Source organism: Osmia lignaria, chromosome 9 (assembly GCF_051020975.1).
Source record: "Osmia lignaria lignaria isolate PbOS001 chromosome 9, iyOsmLign1, whole genome shotgun sequence".
Lineage (NCBI taxonomy): Eukaryota > Metazoa > Arthropoda > Insecta > Hymenoptera > Megachilidae > Osmia > Osmia lignaria.
This window is the reverse complement of record NC_135040.1, coordinates 7,811,218-7,832,360: the sequence shown is the minus strand read 5'-3', so window position 1 is coordinate 7,832,360 and position 21,143 is coordinate 7,811,218. Positions and strand designations below refer to the sequence as shown.

Here is a 21,143-nt window from a genome sequence, read left to right as displayed (position 1 = left end):
TCGGTACACTCGTAACATAGATTAATCGAGAAAGCCTGTTACCGAGAAGAGAGACAGTGGTTATTAATGGCATAACAAAATATCGAACGCGTACCGACCCACCTTCGAAGCCCTACAATTTTTTAAGGGCGATAAGTTTCCGCGAGATGCAAACGTAACACAATGTACCTATGATTAATAGTTTCCGTTTTTCGACAATTCAAACATCTACAAAGGGATTCAGTTTTATTATCCAATTTGTCGTTGCACGAGAAATTGCTTGAACAGCACTAAAGTTGCAAAAAAGAATTGTAAAGTGATATCTTTTCAAAATAAATTTCGCTAGAAGGAAATCCTCGTCATATAATTTCTCGAAGCTTTGAATAACTAGAAATTTAATTACGACCTCTTGTTAAAGGCGTACGGATACTTTAACGTGCAATATTCGAAAGATCTATATTTCACAGATTATCTCCAAGGCAATAAATATTCCCGTTCGAACATTTTTGTTGCAAGGCTATTGAGTAATGCTGTATATTATCTGAAATCTCGAAAATGATATTTTCATACACCGTGATAATACGCTGATGCATATCTGTAGCTGCTGCTGATGCATTGACGTAAATCCTGTTGAATTATAACTGTACGACGGAAAATTTTGTTCGATACACAGCATTGCATTACACGATGCTTTTTAATTCTTTCCACCTGGAAGATTACTCGAGATATTTTTATTTTATACCTGTATTTATATTAATATTTTTCTTTTCTTTTCTGTGCTACTAGAATATTATAATGGTCATTATGGTTGCGAAATGAAAATATGAAAAATGTACATTTTAAATCCACATTTTTAATTATTTATTCATATAATATGAAAGGGTGCAAAAAAATTGCATAGAAAAATGTGTTAATGATCGTTATTCCAAGAAACAGACTCATTTACATACAGAATCCCTATTCTACATTGAAAATGACGATCAGAAAATAATTTCTTCCCCCCGTACCCGTTACCAGCAACTTATGCCGTTATCGTCTCTCTAATTAATAGCATACGGTTCGGGCAAAAATATAAAAGCCACCGTGCTCCTTTCTCCGCTCGAATAAGTCTGCCACGGGGGTAAAAAATGATTCTTGTTGTTCGCTACACCGAAAGCGTTTATTTCCGTGCGCCACTAAATCTAAGCTCCCGGAAGAAAGGAAGGAGCGTAATGACGGTGTACTTGGTCGAAACAATTCCGGTTTTCTCTTTTTCTGCTGGCCGGATAAGCTGAACACTCTCCGGCCACTTATCAGGAAGAAATTACTCCGTGGAAATCTTATTCCACGTTTCCGATTGCATCGGCTCGCATAGTTGCTCGCCGGTAACTTATCCGGCAGCCTCGCGGTGAAATAAAACTGTTCGAACTGCTGCCGAGCTAATTTACAACTAAATGACATTGTTGCATAACACCGGCTTACATCGAACGGATAAACGATCGGTTTATTAACACCGGACAGACGCATCTCCGCTTACCCGTGTTGTAAGCCGCGGATTTCATACGAGACGGCTGCAATAAGGAAGCTTCTCGGAACGAGTTAGAGAAACTGTTAAACGCGACAGCTCGTCGAGTTAAATGGGATTAGAGCGTTTCGTACGTCGTAAGGTCAGCGTACGCTTAAAGTGTTTCAACGATGCTACGCTTGGATACAATGCGAACGGACAGACTTACACGCGTCGTACGCAAAATTGTTCGCCGTGTCGAAGCGTGCCTTATGCCTCCGTTCAAATGCTCGCGACACGTCAGCTGATTGATTCTCCGAAGTGATTTCGTACTATCGGCTCGCATTATCATACGCAAGGCAATAGGGAGCAATATCTCGGGATGGATACGTTTGATTCATGGATATGCAATATTGTTCAAAATCGCATTGCCGTGCCCGTGCAGCGATCGCTAACATTTCAGAAGCGGACGTGCAATCAGAAACGTGAATAGATGAATACCCTTTCGTGTCTTTTCATCTCGAAAGAAATTTTTATTTTTTTTTTTTTTTTTTTTATTTTTCAAATAACTATTTGCCTCTAAAGATTTAAAGTTTAACACTATTCAGTAGGATGGTTATTTAATATCTGTTGGACGAGTAGGAAATTTCGATTTCATACTGCGTGATGAAATGTTACCATTAATAAACTGTGCGAGTTTTTTCAAATATTTATACCAGTATTATATGCAATCGTACCCTGATTTAATTAATTTCTCGTAGCGGCAATATTAAAACGTTCTGTGTTCAGCATTGAAACAAGTTAAATAATGTAATTTGAATTTTAATTGGATAATAAAATTCGGAGCGTGAAATTTGAAACAATCAAAGGCAGTTATTATAAATATTTATATTCGATTTTATTCCGTTTAACATTGAATGGAAGGAGACGGATGCTAATAACGTGGGTAGGATTGAAAAATCCAACCTCCGAATGGAATATTTTCCTATAATGTGTTTACCCTCGAAACCATCCATCTTTCTGTATTACATTTTTTCATGATATCAATTCAACGTGGGATGTTAATATATCCAATTTCTTGGAAACTACACGACGGATTTAATATAATATAAATATAAATAAAATACAAAGAAATTCTTTATATGTCCCTGGAGCAAAGCCTTTCGACATTTAAGGGTTAATATGTCACGGCAACCCCTCCACGTGCTACCCTAAGGGTATATTTCTGAAAGGAATCCTCTCTATACGGTCCGTCCACTGCTTTACAAAACCGAATAATGTTCACCTTCATTTCTAACATTTGCCGTGTCAGAACTGAATCAAACTTCAGAATCTACCGTGAATTGTAAAACACGCGCAAAATGTAGCATATGGCAATTTACTGCACGAAATCACAAACTACGAAGTTGAACCTCAAATTCGGAGCGAAAAAAAAAACGAAAACTCGGAAAATTGTGACCAGTCATAAAATTGTACGTACATGTATTTTATATCGCAGCTTATGTTGCAGAAAATAAATTTAAAAAAAAAACGCAGCGAGAAAAATGGTCGATAGACGATGGGAATACTGTACACATACTCGGATTCTACAATTCGTTCATTGGAAAATTTTCACGAGACAAATAGAGAAAATGGCGGATAGGATTGCGAAACGATGCTTATAAAACAACCAACATGATTATGTATAAAGTTTTACAAGAAATAAAAACAACAGTACGTACGAATATGTAGTACAATGAAATTGATAGTTTCCATAAGTTTTCCTTTGTTATATTAATGATTTAAAATAATTTATGATATTATTTGTAATATATGTTGGTTATGTACTTACCGATATAATCAAACTTAATGTTCCAGGAGTCAATCTCGTTCAGTTCCTCGGTTCCTCGGTGCAGAGTGATTTTCGTAAACACAGCGAAGATGAAATTATTCGGTCAACGATTTTACGAGCAAATGATACACGTCAAAGGAATTGAAAACTCAAAAGACAAACTTGACGAAACTTTGAAGGATATACTACGGTCGCGTGTGCGGGCTCACGACAGACGGTATATACGAGTATGAGTTTAGTTTGCGGTGCCACCACGGGTCACGGTGGCGCTGCGCAGTCAGTATGATCCTCAGTTCGTCACGGGGTCGCGAGGGGTACGCATTGGCTTTGTCGATTGGCCGTATCCACGCTCGTTCGTCGCAACGCGCGAAAATCGTACAAACTCGTTGAAACATTTTTCCGTCGCGTGCAAACGTAGTTTCCTCGATCGTGAACCGATTAACCCGTTCGATCAGTGTCTCTCTGTGCGGTGTCATGTCGCGAAGTTACACGTTACGCGCGTGATTCGACGTAACGAGGAAGACAGTGTGCTCCCAAGGACAAAGCGAGTGTAAATCAACATCCTGCGCCACGAGAAAGAAGCGAACTACTCCGGCTGTTCTTGTTGTCATCAAACGTGAGTGATATCATTCTATGTTTTCTTTCTTTTTCTATTTGATTTTATGGCACCATGTCGATCACGTTCTACGAAGGAAATGGTAGTTCCAATCGTAGTTACTGACAGTTCGACAGACTTCAATTCTGACGCGTGGTTTAGAATTCTTGATCGTGCTCGAGACGAAGACGTGCTTCCTTTGTCGCCTGCCAATATTCTTAGAATGATACAGTTGAACTTCCGTTTGAATAGAACGCGTGGTATAATACGTGTCGTTTCGTGTATAACCTTATACATACAGGTTAAAGGGTGTTACGTATGCCGCGACATGTTTCAACGCGGATATACGCAATACGGTGATACGGAGCTCGACAATTGTCTATGTTCTATCAATTGTCTCGTATTCTTTTTATTTGTTACTGTTCGAGGATTTGATAACGCGTTTAAGGAACAATGAGTGAACTCCCTTTAACTTTTGTAAAACGTTTCCTATCGTAGAACGAACGGAGCAGGAGTTTTAAATATTCCCGAGTAATCTTCAGGGAAAGATTCGTGCGACCGTAGTTCATAGTTCTGTACAGTTGCATTCGATAAATATTCTAGGGAATTTTAAACTGTATTTACATTTTATTTAGTTGATTGTGCAAAGATTTAATACATTTCTATTCATTCTGAATCAGCAATATGTATGTAAAAATATATTTTTACACGTTAATACATTTCATAGTGTATTTAAACAAATTTTAAAAAACAGGATATGGATTCATTAAAACTCGGAGCAGATTTATCAAAAATTGTTTATTCACATAAAATACCGATCGTTTGATACAGAGTAACAAAGTTCTTTATTTACAATTTTCCAAATCACACATATTCATACTTATTTAGTTATAAAACAAATGATTTATTACATTGTCATATATTTTGCATATTACATCGTCGGTCTGCTAATTACAACGTAAAATCCTTGTAAACCTTCTTAGAATTCTTATCGCACTTCTAAGCAAACCATAGTACACGGTTAAAAAAAGGAAGTAGAAGAAGAAGAACCCCGAGGAAATGTCCCCTGTTGCTTCTGCTCGTATCTCTTTACTCTTCAACAACTATTCTATCCACTTATCTCGCGACACGCAACGATTAAGAGACAAGGGTACATCCGTACTCGAATCCCATGCATATTACGCGGAGGAGATCGCGTTCGCACGTACAGGTCTGACTGATATTAATCGTTTCGAGACGTAGCTGTCATAAGGCCACGTGGAAACTGCACCACTGGTTGCTTCCGCGCGATAAGCGATTCTCCTCGCGTAACACAGTGTGTACCGTACGCGTCATTCTACTTATAACTGCTTCATGTCAACGACTCCTTCGAAGCCTCTTATGATCGCGATCCATTCACTTGTCTATTTGTAATCTCCACTGTATTATTCGCGCGGATACGCTCGCCGACTCGACGGCCAATCTGTCGCGATAACAGGCGTTTTTCGCGGAACCACGATCGCGTACAGTTCCAATAGTTTCCGATGTAACAAGAGCATCTAATAAATAACCGATGACTCGTAATCGTTTGCGAGAAATACGATGACGATTGCTATTTCCTCGTCGCGAATGAAACATAACGATGCTCGGATCTAAATTGAGGATCTAAACGCGACTACTATCGGAGCAGGATGGATTTTTATAAAAATTTTGATGTTTGTAATTTCGGTGGGTCCATTGTTGATAAGAGATGTAAATAACGCGAACGCTGCAGCTGAAATATCAATTCTCAGGACATTTCTTCCGTTTAACGACGGATCTGAAACGGAAAATTTTCTTATCAACTTTTTCTTCGTTTACGAGCAAAAAAGTATGGTCGAAGATTAAATTATACTGCGTGAATACAGATTGTCTCGAGCACAGTGTATAAATGTAGGAACATCAATCAACGACCATATGAGCCATTATATTACTTCGGACTGATAACAAATAGCGCTTGTTCCGCGATAATTTCTCTTCCTGTTCGTTCGCGGGTCTTCAGTTCCTCATCCTTTTCCTTTTTCGGACGTCTCTCATTTTCCTGGCGTTCAAAGGTTCGTGTACGCACAACACCGGGTCGAACAGGTGTCCATTTTCTTATGCTCCCACCGCCAAAAGCTTTATTCGTCCCTCTTTTATATATCCTTGTGGATCAGCCGGATTTGTACGATACACACGTACGTGCCGCTAGTTTGAACACTAGTAAACTAGCTTGTTTATTGATTAACCATTAGCGAAATTAATGGTGGCTCCAGGCTCCGACACAATGCCGCTATAAAGCTTATGAAGGTGAATTAGATACGGGACACTTGCGCGAATAGCACTTATTCATGCATCTCGTTGAGTTATTGTTCGGTTGGAACGAAGCGTTTTTGTTCGCCAATTTTCTGTTGTTTCGAAATTAAGGGATGAAGCTCTTAACACGTTGATGACCCATATTTCGCAAAATCTTCGTAACTTTTGTAATATTACATTTTCTTCATAACTAATAGAAATTATTGATAAATCTTTGTACGAGAGTTTCGTTTTCTCTCTCTAAGGTGTAATAAATAATTTGCATTTAAGGGTTAAACAGAATTGCTAATATTGCTTACAAGGTGCAATATATTTCCACTTACTTAACTCGTGAATATATTCAAGAAATATCACAAGGAATTACTCATCCCGAACGGCGCGGCGGCGAGCATTTAACGTTCCAAAAGTTAGGACGTTTTGAATCCAATAAGGAATCGCCGCGCAAAATTTATGCAACACGGTAATACGACGATACCTTGTCGGGGCGTTATAAAATGATTAAACTTCCGGAATTTCATTTGTAAATGAAGGGAACCCAGCTTGAATCTTGTCGCGGTAGTCGTTCATTTTATAATGGCAAGAATGTTAAACAAGCAGAATGACAGTGCTCGGCCGAGAAGAAAGCTACACTTGACTATTTTATGTGCCGTACTCCTCTTTGCTCGGGGCCACGGAACCCTCTTGCATGCGCTAGTTCAGTTTCAAACTTTAATTAAAAAGGTGGAGTCGCAATAAGCTTCCACCGCCTCCGCGTTTCACCCTTTCATCCCCCTATCCCTCTTTCCCTTTCTCCTTTTACCCTTGTATCCCGTCTCGCTCTCTTTTCACTGTCGCCGAAACTCAGTGCACCGAGAAGTCGAGCTATTTTAATTTCATTTACGAGAAATAAACAGAACAATCAAATTACGGTGGGCGAGCGGCTATGCACGTCCAGCCGTGCCTTTGATGCGTACCCGAAGTGCGTATTTTTGGAGCAACTGCTTTCTCTCTCTCGTAGAAATTCCCTTTTTCCCTCGTCCTCTTCTGCACCGCTGCAACTGTATTTTCATCCGGTTATATTGTAATGCGTGGAAGGATAAAACCGCAAGCAGGATGGGAATTCGCCAGCGACGATTCGGAATTCACTTTGTGCGTTTGTGAATTAATTAACAGAGAAACGAACAACGATGGTAGAGGGAATTCGATCGGTTCGTAGAGACCGTACGAATTCAAATAGGTATTCGACTTTCAACGCGATTCGACGGGGGATGGAAACGTTCGCGTTTCGCGAGATAACATTTTCCTAGCTGGAATTCATAAGCCACGTTCACGGAGAACAATTGGAATCGATGTTTCTCGGTAGAACAATGATTTAGAGCATAGAGATCGCTCGTACACGAATAGATACGGGATTCGTTTATTGTTTTTTATCTTTTTTTTTAAATTTTTCTTTTCGCGAACACCCTCTCCGTTTTGTTGTCGAGTGATGCTTCTATGACTCAATGTATTCGAGGAACTGACTCGGTTGAATTTATGACCGCGATAATGGTTAATAAGCTTTCATTAAGGATTCGGGGAAAATAGCTCGCATATCTTGTGAATAATTCGCGAACGTTCAATTACGCGCGGTTCGCGATAATAAATTCTCGAAAGCGCGGCTACCGGGCCGCGTTGCGTTCGAATAGAATCCGTTACAAGGCAGAAATTAAATGAAAATTAGCAGCGAATTTTCAACGCTACCTAATTAAAAGCGTAATTATTTAGGAATTGCCCGGGTTGTTGACGGAAACAACAACAAACTCCATCGAGCTGGACCGAAATTTCACTGTTTATTTCGGGGAAAATCTGCCTCTCGCTGGCCAACATCGATGCAACCAGCGTCGATCAAGCTCGATGAGCTTTCAACGCGACAAAACGGTTCTATCGCTATCCATGAAATATTTACAGGAGACGTTTATTAGCGCCCTTCCCACCCACCAAGAACCAAGGAGAGCGTTCTTGTCGGAGCAATTATAAGGTCGTCCCATGTAACGAACGACGACAATCGGGTCATCTTCGAAGCGTAGTCGAGCTCAATTTACCGCGGCGCTATAGAAGATAGTAGCGTGTAATTGTACAGCGTCTCGCGGCCTGTCGGAAGGCATCGTCCCGAAGAAAATATATATTTATCGAGTAGACCGTGCGGGTATAGAGTAATTGCGTGCACGACATCGTCGCGTTGAAACGGCTCAGGGCGCATAATGAATAATCGGCCTGTTCACCGTGCGATCACGCGCGTGAGATTACAGTCGCATTTTGCGCGCGGTACTGTCAGCATCGCGTGCGATTAACACGTCGATTTCAGCCTCGACCGAGACTCGGCTTTCTCGTAAACATTTTTAGAAGGATTTCGCGATAAACGACTCGCTGTATCGGCCGTGAGCATCTCCCCCGTAATGTTATTACTGTCCGTTAATTCTACTTTTAATCGTCCAGACTGTTAATATATCATAAGTTCTTTGTTTCGACCAGCCAACGTTCCATACGCGCGACACAGAGATCGTTATCCGAGATAGATTGGTGGAAATAATTAGATACCTGGTGACTTGGTTGGGGCACTTTACGAGGTCTGCTTTTAAAAGTAACGAGACTATATTTCATCAAAGTTTTTTCCGTGACATGGTTTGAAAAATCAAAGTTGAAACGTTTAAAGTAGTTCCCTTGGGAAATGATACGTCGATGATAAAGTCTTTTTCACTTCCCTACGTTATTTTAGAAATTATAAGCAGCAATTATCATAATTAACAGGCAGAATTTTCCAGGAACAGGGTATTTGAATAACATATCGGTACGGTTGAGTTGTTGCTCCGAAAGCGGTCCTTCATCAAACAGAGAGTTCCGGGGGTGTTTAATTTGGGAGCTGTCCCCTCAACACCTGTTCAACTACCAGAAGATCCCCCGTCGGTTGTAGATACGTTTAGGTAACAGTTGTTTAGGTCAGTCTTGTCTTGATCAGATAGTTTCTATCTCGGCGGCTTTCCAAATAATCTCGCTACCGTTTCCCCGCTACTTCTCGTCACTGTCCATGCTATTTCGAGTTGTCGTTCAGCTCGGGAAAGCTCGTCAGGCTTCTTGTACACACTCGGACAGTAAAACGATCCGTTCCACCAATAGAATCCGCAGACCAACGTAATGGCGCAGCGTTACATAAAACTGGCATCGACAGCCTACTCGTTCTTATGCTTTTAGACTTTCGAATCGATCCTTTAGCGTTCAGAAGCATACAGCATCGCGATGAAGCCCCAGGGAGATGCATTTCCCGTAGAATTTTCCTTCCCGTATCTTTCACGGTTGATGTATTTTCCGAAAGGGCCGATGCATCATTTGTCTTTAGAAGGGAAAAATATGCTTCTCGGAGATTCGTATTCGAAACACCCAAGTAACGGGTTACGTTTATCAACGGCTAATACCGTTTCCCTGCCATTAACTATATGCACACCGATAAACAAGGTACACGCGACTGTTTTTTCCGTTAATCGCATACCACATACGCGTTATCTCGTCCGTGTAAACGTGTACGCGTCAAAGCAACCAGCCAGTTTATCCAATGCGTGCACTCGCTACCCACCGCTCTTGCATTAACCCATTATGAAAGCGTTCGTTTACCGTGCACCTGTATCGTCGTTACGTTGCACCAGCGACCCGATTCGAAATAGGATCCTTTGTAAAAATGTACTACTAAAGAGAGATTGCTTGCAACGTTGCAATGTTTGATCACGCACTGGAAGTGTACTTTCCCAGGGATGGCGCGGAATTTTATTCTGGTCCGTGAAATGCTGTCGACCGTAGAGGGTTTTCAGTCGTCGGTTTAACGAGATAACTTTTTATTTTGAGAACTAGAGAGTGCCGTTGTTATTATTAAAGATAGGGTAAGTTCAGGTGAAACATGCATAAAAATATAAAACAGAGAATTTTTATTGATAAATTATGATCAAAGCGAGGAATATCGAAGGTAAAACGATGTCGGTAGAGAACTCGATCCTCATCAGGAGCTGCTTTCCGCCTTAACGACGTTGACGAAACAGCTAGAGGAGCTGTTTCGAAACGGTGGTTACGACTAACAAGGAAGACAAACAAGCCAAGTTCGATCCGTTGAAAGGTAGACTGCGTACAACACATCCCCAGGAGATAATGCATTATGAAAGTGCATGTTGAGGCCGCGTCGCGGGAAGCCCTTTGGAAAGACGCGGCTAGGTAGGAAGTTCCGAAAGGCGATAACTCGTGCTAACCCAAATAGCCGGTTGCAGGAGGACGCTCGAACCTGGTCTCGTTTCTCTACGTTTACTCGTTTGTCGCGAGAGTTTAGTATGCGTTCTACGTGTTTCCAGCAGCGGGACGTACTTTCGAGTGCAAACAGGAAGCGACTCTTCTGTAGGGCCGGTTTGCGCCACTATCTGTCCGCGGCAGCGCGGCGCAAACATTTGTTCAGGACAGGGGACGAAAACGGGACGAGACGCGAACAACGGCTGCGACGCGATATCAGTAATAAGATAACAACTGTCCGGTGAACCGAGCACGCCTTTATCGCCATTGTTCGCATCACCTTCTTGGCATCTTCATCGAAAATACAACCTGAATCTCGTTTAATTCATAAGCGAAAGCTGGCCAAAGACCTCTAGCCGTTAGAAGAAGCTCTAATGCGATCTTCTGTACATTCGTTTGTTCAAACTTTCTTATCGAGGCTCTTCAAGCACAGCTGCTGACTTAACTGTCCGCAGAGCCGAGCCGCTATATCGACCTTTCGTCGAGAGAATTTTTGTCGAGCTGGCATGACCACCGCTGCGGTACAAAATGCTTCTTCGTGCAGAAATCTCTCGCGGTATTACTCGCAAGTACGGATAACTATCGCCGGGCAAATATTGATCAATCGTGATAGAAACTCGTCGGTTGATTGAATTAAAGTTGGTGTATCGAACGCCTGGCACGATTATTCCGGTCTTCCCTGATATTGAATACCTGATCCCCGACGATTACACTCTGTCTACCCGCTAGAGATCCGCGCTGGAATTGAAATCTTTCAAATAACCTCGGTTATGCCGTACTCTCGTATACGTGAGTCCCTTACATGGGTATTTCTGGATGCATAAGAATATTCCTGATGCACTCTCGGTCCGGTCGATCTCTTCGTGTTTAAAATCCCTCGACCGTGCTGGCGACGGACAAAAGAAGAACAGAAACCTACGTGTGTGGAGACTTGCACAGATTCAAACACTGTACACTTACATAGCGTTCGCGGCATTAAAATAGGAGATTTGAGATATTAATTTTATAATAATTTCGATATTACATATACGGTATGATGGTTTATCTGAATCAGCCCTAAACCTTCTAAGCTCCTCCATAATAAAGAAGAGAAAAACAACAAGAATCGCTTGCCGACTTTTTGTAATGGACCGAGGTTACGAACTCTCGCAATCCCTCCCCTTCGGTATTTTGTATCCCTCTCGGTAAACTGGGCGCGTGTGTGCACGTTTTTACGTTTATACTGCGGCTACCCCCGGTAGACGAGGAAGGACGCAGAGCAGGGAGCAATGGGTGAAGATTGGCGTTTGCGAGACCCCGGGCCAGTCGCGGCCACCCAACCCCATTTTCGTACGGTGTGAGAGTCGAGCATGTGGCAATAAACAATTTGTTAGGTGGAGGGTCGAGGCCTGCAGCATACGTTCTCCTGCATTATATCCATCTTCTTCTGGTTCGTGCACCGGTGTTGTTGCTCTGCGAGCTACGCGAACAGCTCGTTCGGGACCCGGGCCGAACGTAACAATCAATAGCGACGCGTCACGTTGTTTTCTACGATACCTTCGTCCACGTTGGATCGTTAACCTCTCGATTATCGTTGCGGCCGGCCCGACGATCCACGACAATTCCACCCATCGCGAACGTCATTCATTATCTATGCACTTTGTTCCATCGACAACGACACGCTCGTATCGTCTGGCATCGTTTGCTGGATAAACCTGATACCCTTGACGTTCTTTACGACAACAGAGTAGCTAGCTTTAATGCTTCTCTTTAATGGTAGCTCGGTCCTCTTACACTAGGCTGTTTCAAAAGATGCTGGGGTTTAATACCGTTGAAGATATATTGTTTTTTTATTTAATAGGAAATCTCGGATAATGGAACAGTAGTACTTTGCTCGGGATAGATTAGGATACTTCAAATTTTTATTATTTCTGGGTAATAATGCTATGGTAGTTGGTTGATCTTGAAATTTTAAGGGTCAACTGGAGCTGGGTTTATTGAAAATAAAATTATCAGAACTCAGAATATTATTTATTGCTCGATAATACATCGATAATGACATCGTTTGGGAATGAATCATGAAAATATATTATTCTATTTACTGATATCGTTCGACCGCGTCGGATAAATACGAAGCCAGCAACCCTTTCCGTCAAATTAACGCAGAAGGAAGCACGCGAGCGCGTCCAAGGGCGGAAGAATGCCGGTGAAAAATCCACTTGACTTTGGTTTACGGGAAGACGAGCAGGAAGCGTTGAAAAAGGGCCGGGACTCCTTTTCTTTTTTCCTCTCTCGTTCTCATGAACGCCAGCCGGCGGCGTTATACGAACGCAGACGATAACGGGGAGGCGCAAAATAAAATGAGATCGCATTATGTGCACTCGTGAAAAGGACCCCGCAGGGGTTGAGGTCGCTCGCGCATGGATCATATAGCTGCCGATGCACACCCCCCCCCCCCCCCCCATGAGAGTGTTTTGTATCACGGATACACGTGCACACGCACACCGACTCATCTTTGCATTCGCCACTTCCTTTTCCTTTTTTCCCTGAAAATGTATACAGGCTGCGTTGCAGGTTGTCGCTTCGCAGACGAAGGGTAGGTATCTTCGAACGAAGCGTTTGCAAGACGATGTTTTCGCGCGTTCCTGGAAAAGCGCGTGTCTATTGACAAATAGCGACACGGTTTTTCTCTACGCACGTCCCTCAGTTCTTTTTTTTTTTTTATTATTATTTTGTTTCGTTTTCTTTTTCACAAAGTTACACGATCCTGCGCGACAGAACTTTTCGTGTTGACGATTTGTGCAAACGATCGCACGATTCCTAGCCGCCCCCCGTCTTTTCATCCATTAAACCTTTACGTTTCCACTCGTTCGTATCGCGGTTCAGGAAACTTCTGAGCGACGTCGGGTGTCGGGAAAACGAGGCGCGATGAAAACCGTGCACGGTAACCGAACTTCATTAATCACGTGGGTTTCGTCGCTTAATGAAAGGGCAAAATATCGCGAGTCGAAAATACAGGATAGCTAGACGGTCTCTGGCGAGGCTAACTATCCTCGGTGTAGTTGAACAGGTTAGCCGGGTTAAGCGATTTAAGCCGAGATTTTCAGCGTCACCGTTGGGAACCGAGCGAGCCGCGGTGCGATCAACTTCGCTTCGCTCCGATAGTTTGTTTCCGCTCGGAGGGAAACGAAAGAAATATTACGGAAGCGGAAAAGACGATCCGCTTAAAAAGAGATTTCACCGTCGTGTCTTCTCTTCGATGGTACAAAGGAGGAACCGCCGCTGTCTTTACTTTTATTACGTTTCTTCGTTCGTTGTTTGCGTTTATTTGCCGTCAAGTTGATCGTTTTTTTTTTTTCGTTCACTCGGTCGGTGCTCCCTTTGCCGGAAAAATTATTCTACATCGAATTCGAATTTCTCTCGTTAAATACGAAATGCAAAGTGGATATCGATAAAAGATCGCGTTGTCTCCGGTTTTCCCTCTGCTAAGACTTACTGAATTTCCTGTGGCACGACAGTAAGGAGATAAAACCGAATATACAGATAGAATTTTAATGTAAATAATATTTTATTCAGTGTTTGAGAATGGAACATACGTTTCAATTTTCAATCGAGAAAATTCATAAATTATTGAACTGGTCTCGTGAAAAAATGTTGTATTAAATACAGTAATAATAGTAATGCTAATTTAATATTTTAGAAGTATCGAATGCATAACCGACAAAAATTTCACCGACAACATTCTTTCTTATAACATGCTTACGCCAGAAAAAAAAATAAAATAAAACTTTCTTACCCGGTTTCGTAACGGTAGACAGGAAGTCTACATTGTGTGTACGATATAGAGGAAGCTATTAAAAAACTTAGAGCAAACTATTTTAATAAAATGCAGGTTGCACCTCGAACGGTGCATGCTCACGTGTACACACGCGCTTCTTTCGACGTGGCTATGCATTCAATCTAAGAGATTACAAGTTTGAAACGAACTTGTTACGAAGGGAAAAAAAAGGGAATGAAAAATTGGATTACCTTCGAAGGCGACCTCGAAGAGGAGGAAATAGTATCCGTTATCGTGGATCTTGAGAAGGCGTTGCAGCAGCTCCCTTAGCGCGATTCGACAAAGCGAGCATTGCGATAATGCCTTATTACACGGTACACACGTCAAGGGAGTGCAATTCGTTCGCATTGCGAGTTCATTAATAACGTGCTACGATCGAAGATAAGGTTAGAGAACGGACACTCGTTTCGTACCTGGATCGTAGTCACGCATGAACGATAAACGGTTGCCGCTCGGAATCAGTTAATTCGTCGGCGCAGCAGCTTGTTTGATAAAACATAGGAATCGTCGAACGTTGTGTAATACTCGTTTCCGGTAAATCATTGCTGTCATCGAGAACGGATGTCACGAGGCGTATTTTAATAACGGCATCGACCACAGAACGGAGCCAATTATCGCTTCGACTGGTGTCAGGGTTATCAGTGTAATGAAAACTAAAGGAAAATTTAGGACACCATTAATATCATACTGATAAAGTGGAATGTAGTGAATGAATCTCGTTTAATTGAATTTTTCAATTTAATTGTTCAATTTGACGCGCCATGTTATTAGCGAAATATGAAGGGTACTCGGCACCCTCTTTGTCTCCTGTTTTAACTCTCGAATAGTGGAACTGGGTCAATCGTGACTTCAATCTGTAATGTATTATACAATGGAGTTTTGATTGTCAGCTATTCAAATTTTTAAGTGACTTCCTTCATTTTTTGAGATATTTAATTTTTAAAAAACAAAATAAAAATTTTCATCGAAACCTAAATAACCGTTATTATATTCTGTCATATTGTACATGATAATTTTAGCCATGTAAACTAATTTTATCTTTTATCTTTGGAACATCTCAGGTCGATGTAAATAAAGAAAAATCGCGACAGTAGGGTTTGGGTATTAGCGAGGGTAGTATAGGAACTGGCAAAATCGCCCTTCATATACATAAAGCGAACACATCGGTTGTATGTACATATGGACTGTGCGGCTGACGACGCGTGACACGTGCGCGTCGTCGTTGGGAATCAATTAGCCCGACATGCACCGTTGCCCCTGGGATGCTTGTAACACCTTCCCCACTGAGTGGACGAACACTTTTCGACGTCCAACATAGTCCGACACGCACCGGTGCATGCAGCATACTCCTCGGAGGTCGAACGGAATTCTTTTCAGGAATTCCGTCTATGTCGAAACCGGAAATTCTTCTGGAAAGAATTTTTCTTGATATTAAACAAACTCTTCTTCTAGAGGGTCAAAATTGAAATTTTAACTATTAAAAAGAAATAGGTATCATTATTATTTTCGGGGTGTTTTAAATTTCCAGATAATTATTCTCGATCAATTTTCGAATTTCAGACGTTGATTTATTAGTCAGACCATTTCCCGTCTGCATTTCTGCCGTTTCGCTCCCTCGCCTTCGATAATCAATATTGACATATCGTAAATTCACGACGCGAAATGCTCAGTCAGACATGTTCGAGATTCAATCTACTCCTCATCATCGATTTTAACGAGTCTCCTTCTGTATCATACATTACATTCCTGGCCTCATTGTAATAATCAACGAAATGAACTCGGTAATTCGCTACTCCGTACCATTTATTTTCCTCTACGAAGTTATCAGTAAGTTTAAAGATCAAGGATGTTACAACTCTAATTACAGCAGTATTTACCGTACAGCTAGGGTGTAATAATTTCAGTTTCCAAGTTGTGTGGACAGAAATATAGTAGAGATCTAGATGATTAGAGGCAACACCAAACATACGTTAAACATATTTTCACAGTGGATCGCCCACATACATTGTTTTTTTTTTTTTCATTAGTTGAATAGTTACTAATGTCCAGCGACTATCCGGCTTCGGGTTTACGCGCATATGCGCGTGTAATCCCTGAAGGGTTTATAGGCCACCATCGTCGCGTACGTGTACCCGAAGTTACATACCTCCGTAGTGATCAGCTCTATGTTAGGCCGAGGGGAATGCATTGAGGTTTCCACTAGCTCCCCGTGCATCGCCACCCGTTAATTAAAACTTGCTGGCACGTGTGGGTAAACATGACTACATCGGCCCGTGTCAAATTACACCGATCATTTTTGGTACATAGATCGAAAGGTTAGGTACGTATAATTTCCTTCTTACATTGTTTGCTTAGCAATGAAATTTTATAAATAATTGAAATTCTTCGAATGCTTCTTTCGAATGTTTCAATTTAATTGCCAAATGTTCGTTTCAATCTGTCGCTATTTATGAACGAGTGAAAGAAGAATAAAAGATCAGAGATCATCGGTAGTTTGTACATAGATGGATAGATAGTTAACGTGTAAATGAGAACGTCAGTATTCAAAGGGAAACGTAACATGATTAGCATACCGACAGGATTTTTAACCTATCGCTAGATTGCACTAGATTGCGGTTCCCCCGTTATCCGTTTATGCACCGCAATGAAGTGATATGTGGCGGACTAGTTGGGGGTCAATATTATCCAGTAGCAAAATCGATCCATAATTATTAAGCAAACACAATGGAATGGTTTCCAAAGCATGCCTGGACAAATATGATTACATCGTTGATGTGAATATTGCGATCAATATAAACTGTTCGGTGGTATTCTCTATCCAATTACGTTCATGGGTTTCTGTCTCTAGGTCCGTGGAAATCAATCCTCGCTGACCGTTCGTTGATGGTATCGCCTAATTAGTTTGATTATCCCACGACTTCCTCGACTCGTCGATCGTACAAAGAGCCCGTTGTTCTGTGTTTTCGAAAACAAACAGCTCGATTTAAATACCCTTTGCTAATTAACATATACGTATGCTTCTATGCACCACCTATTTGCTAATTTCATCCAATTTGTCTATGAAAATAAATCGGACGCTGTTGGTAATGCACTCTGGCTATCTCTGCTGGAAAAGTGTTAGCTTTAATCAAATTCAAGACTACATTTAATTAAACGACGTCAAAGAAAATTAGCAAATGAGAATACCTACTGTAGACAGTAAACCTCTGAGTAACGTTTCTCTATTATATACAACATTAGGATGTAACTTATTGTTAGAGAAGTCTGATTCCCAGGCCATTAAGTTCTATGCTAGTAGCCCGAAGTTTATCCCTTGTTTGTTGCGGATATATTAGGTGCTGGAACAAGTTCGCGTGGATTTATAGTGTAGAATTCAAGTAATCTTAACTTTCTTGGGATACAATTGTATATTTGTATTTCCTTGTCACGGTGGTCTCATGGGATCGGCGCTTGTCTTTTCATTTGGGCCATGGTGGTCACCGGTGACCACCACTAATGTTATTGGCAAGATTGTACCGTTATTTTAATATATTTCGTAGTTCTTTGCTATTACAAAATTTTTAATATGAAATTTGTGGCCCACTGGCGCAAGTTCAAAAATTCGCGTGGCAGCGAAAGGGTTGATGTCGAAGTGAAAGCCATGTACGATCAACAGCGACAGCGATTCGATTTGATTTAATTGCACTTCCTGTAATGCAATCGATGACGGTACATACAACGACGAAGTTGACTGGATGCATTTTTAAACGAGCGTAACGCCATTCATCGTGTGCCTAATTAACAGAGCCTCGAGGTGTTCTGACCCGAGCATTGTGCCGGGCCAGGTTGCGTGCTGTTCCTTTGCGAGCCGCGAGCGGCGTGAATTTAATTAACCTGTTCTGCATTTGATAGCCGGCAAAAACTTCCGGTCGGTGTCTTTTGTGAAGTGGTCGTAATTAATATTCCTCGACAGAGGCAAGCAGCAGAAGGAACCAGAGGGGTAGAGTTAGGGCGAACGCGAGCAGGCAGGCCTGCCAGAGAATTTCAGACGTTCTGTCACAACTGCTCCGCTCCGTTCCGCTCCGATCCGCGTTGCTTGCCGAGCGAAACACGCGACGCTGCCTCCTAAAGGTGGAGCGGAAGAATTTTCGGATGACGAACTCGTTGCTCCTCGAGCGTACGCGCTGGAGCACCGCTCGAAAAGTGTTTAATCGGACGTGTAAATCCGTCTATCCGTAACGGCAACGAAACGTTTCATCCGGCTCGCCTTTCGCTTTCACTTTTGATTATTGCCTTTGAAATAAGTTCGCTGGAAAGTTTTCTTGCCCAGACGCAGACCTACCCTTTAATTAATCACAGGAATATCTCTTTAGCTCCTACTCCTTTTTCTTTTCTTGACTTTGAAAACGGCGAACCATTGAAGCGTGTCCGCAGCCTTTTTCTTTTTAATTTCTTTCAGTTAGTAGATTATATTAAATTTGCGGTGTCGATCGGTGGTTTCCACGGAATTCAACCATGAACCGATATAAAATTTATTCCAATATTCAATTTTCTATATCTATTGTCGTATCGAAACTTTTACCATCGCTTCTTTAAGCTTCCCGTGCGTATGTATACGTCAGTATTGGATCGATGTTCCGCGAACTTGGAAAGAGCAGAGGAAAAGTAATCGCGCGTTCGTCGTAGCCGTGAAATCCGAGGCGCGGGGAACCTGCCGGGACCGTCGAAAGTGAAATACACCGTCGCGTTACATACACGCGTTTCAACGCCGAATTTCATTCATGTAGACCCCGTGGTGGAAGAGTGTTGGTGACCGAAAGTAAGAAAATGGAGAGGAAAAAGCGTCGGGACATGGGGGAGAAGATCGTACACGCGGGCGAAACACGGCAAAGCAATTTCTGTACAACCACGTTTTCTCGTTTCCGCGGAAGGAATCTTCGCCGAGATGCTCGGAGAATTTACATGCGAGCGAGCGAACGAACCGTCTCGCGGAAAAGAATGAACTCTCTTCGGTGAATGGTCGGAAACGGTTCACAGGTTCTACCTTATTTGCGAATTATTCTCCGGCCACGTATAGCTTATCGATACTATCCGTGAAACACGACGAGCCCCGTGCAAAGCGAGAAAGAACGATATCGATTTCACTGTCGTTAACGATAATTAAGGCCTGGCACGATGAGATTTCGCTAATGGAAGATAATATACCGTCCGCGGTATCATATTATTGCACGATTTTCCGAGTAAAAGGTAAATCTCGTTTAACCGAACAATTTTCCTATCGTAATAGCTTTCCTTCGGCTTCTTTTACCCTTTATTGGACATATTAAAAGAAACTTTGTATAACACCGTGAGATTGTTATCTGGATCACTGAATTTCAAACTTTGAATAATTAGACCTTCAGCGTCTCTGACTACCTACATCCGTTTTCCCTGTGACAGTAACACGATGATCGTCCTACCATAATTCCATTTTTCAATTCAATATATGGTCTTATACAGGTTTTTCCTACGTCTATCTGACACTCGAACAGCGTAAAAATAATGGAAACGACAAACACGGTAGCGATAAGACTCGAGGAAAAAAAGGTTCTCGATATGGAAACGATAGCTGGGTTTTTATCAAATGTTACGAGAGAAAATGTTCGATACACGGTTACCAATAACGAGGGAATGGTATTTAAAAAAAAAAAAAAAAGAGGATATTATCATTTTCTCTGAAACGGCCTTCCTACATTTGCCATTAATCGTCGCAGCGATTGGCGCCAACCGACTTTCAACGTTCGTTTATCGATTTTATTAATTGCCTGCTAATCAAGAGCACCGAACGATCGTAATGTAATCGCGTGTCGTCAGAGTGTAATCATTGAAGAACGCGCATCTGCCTCTCCACCATTTAACAACGTTCAACTTATCAATGCTCTCGCATTAATGACGACCGATATGAATTAATACGACGAACGTTATGGTTGACCGTATTTCACTTCCGTGTTTTGATCATGGATGCTCGGAAAAATATATCGCAATTGGGTTTAGTATACGAGTCTTCTATTAACACATTTATCACAAACTTTTCATATAAATCGTTTCCCGATGCGAATGTGTTAATGTAAAATGGATTCAAATTCCATGAAGGGAAATTTTTGTTCTCGACTTGACTCAAATTTGAGCTTGATCTTATCTCTACTGGAAAAGTTGCAAATATAGAGGGACCAAGAAAATAGCAAAACATCCGTTTCTTCTCGAAAATCTCATCCATATGCGTTTCTCGTGCGAGTAGTTTTAGCGCTAAGGTCAAAGACACTTTACATATTTGTCCGTCGATCTATCCCGTCATTCGTGGTGTAATAAGGAGAGTCATGAAAAATTATTTTGCCACCGTCAATGACCCAGGACAATGAACGAGAAATTTCTAAATAGAGAAGAGAAGAGAAAATAACGCGGAGAACGAGTCTCCCTCGGCGTGGCAGTGGGTTCGTTTAGAGATACGCTTACTTTAAACGAGATTCAACGAGAAGAGTCTTATCTGCTCGGTTCTATTGCGAGATTGTTGATTGCTCCCTTCGTTCCTTTAATTTACGATGAATCGCGTGTTGCACTCGTAATAAGACTGGACACGCGGTGTCTCGTGCTGGATGCTCGTATGACTGCATTCGTGTAACGAGCTGGTGTCATAATCTTGCTGCGTGTGCTACTGTCACGCGAGTTACGATGCAACAGCAGCACCATCAGCCTCCGACCGAGGAACGATTACAGGAACGACGGTATAAATAAGAAACGCCGTTGGGACCACTGAGTTATTATCATTTCTTAATTAACTTTGGAAATTCCTATTAACTTCTTTTCGCCATTGCTCGTTCTGTCGCGA

The 21,143-nt window shown here is 41.8% G+C and overlaps 1 protein-coding gene and 1 long non-coding RNA gene across 3 annotated transcripts in view; one reads left to right on the top strand and one right to left on the bottom strand.

Moving 5' to 3' along the window:
* The window catches only part of LOC143305687 (uncharacterized), a 210,528-nt gene extending 207,065 nt beyond the window's left edge, over window positions 1-3,463 (bottom strand). Inside the window, exon 1 of the long non-coding RNA XR_013062777.1 lies at window positions 3,294-3,463. This is a non-coding gene — a long non-coding RNA (uncharacterized LOC143305687). The remainder of the gene's footprint in view (window positions 1-3,293) is intronic.
* Window positions 3,464-3,591: 128 nt separating this feature from the next.
* LOC117605469 (discoidin domain-containing receptor 2) overlaps window positions 3,592-21,143 on the top strand; it is a 121,502-nt gene continuing 103,950 nt past the window's right edge. Inside the window, exon 1 of one of the 2 annotated variants that reach the window (XM_034326850.2) lies at window positions 3,592-3,909. The gene's annotated coding sequence lies outside the window, so the exon portion shown is untranslated. The remainder of the gene's footprint in view (window positions 3,910-21,143) is intronic. The other variant, XM_034326858.2, reaches the window with a different exon arrangement.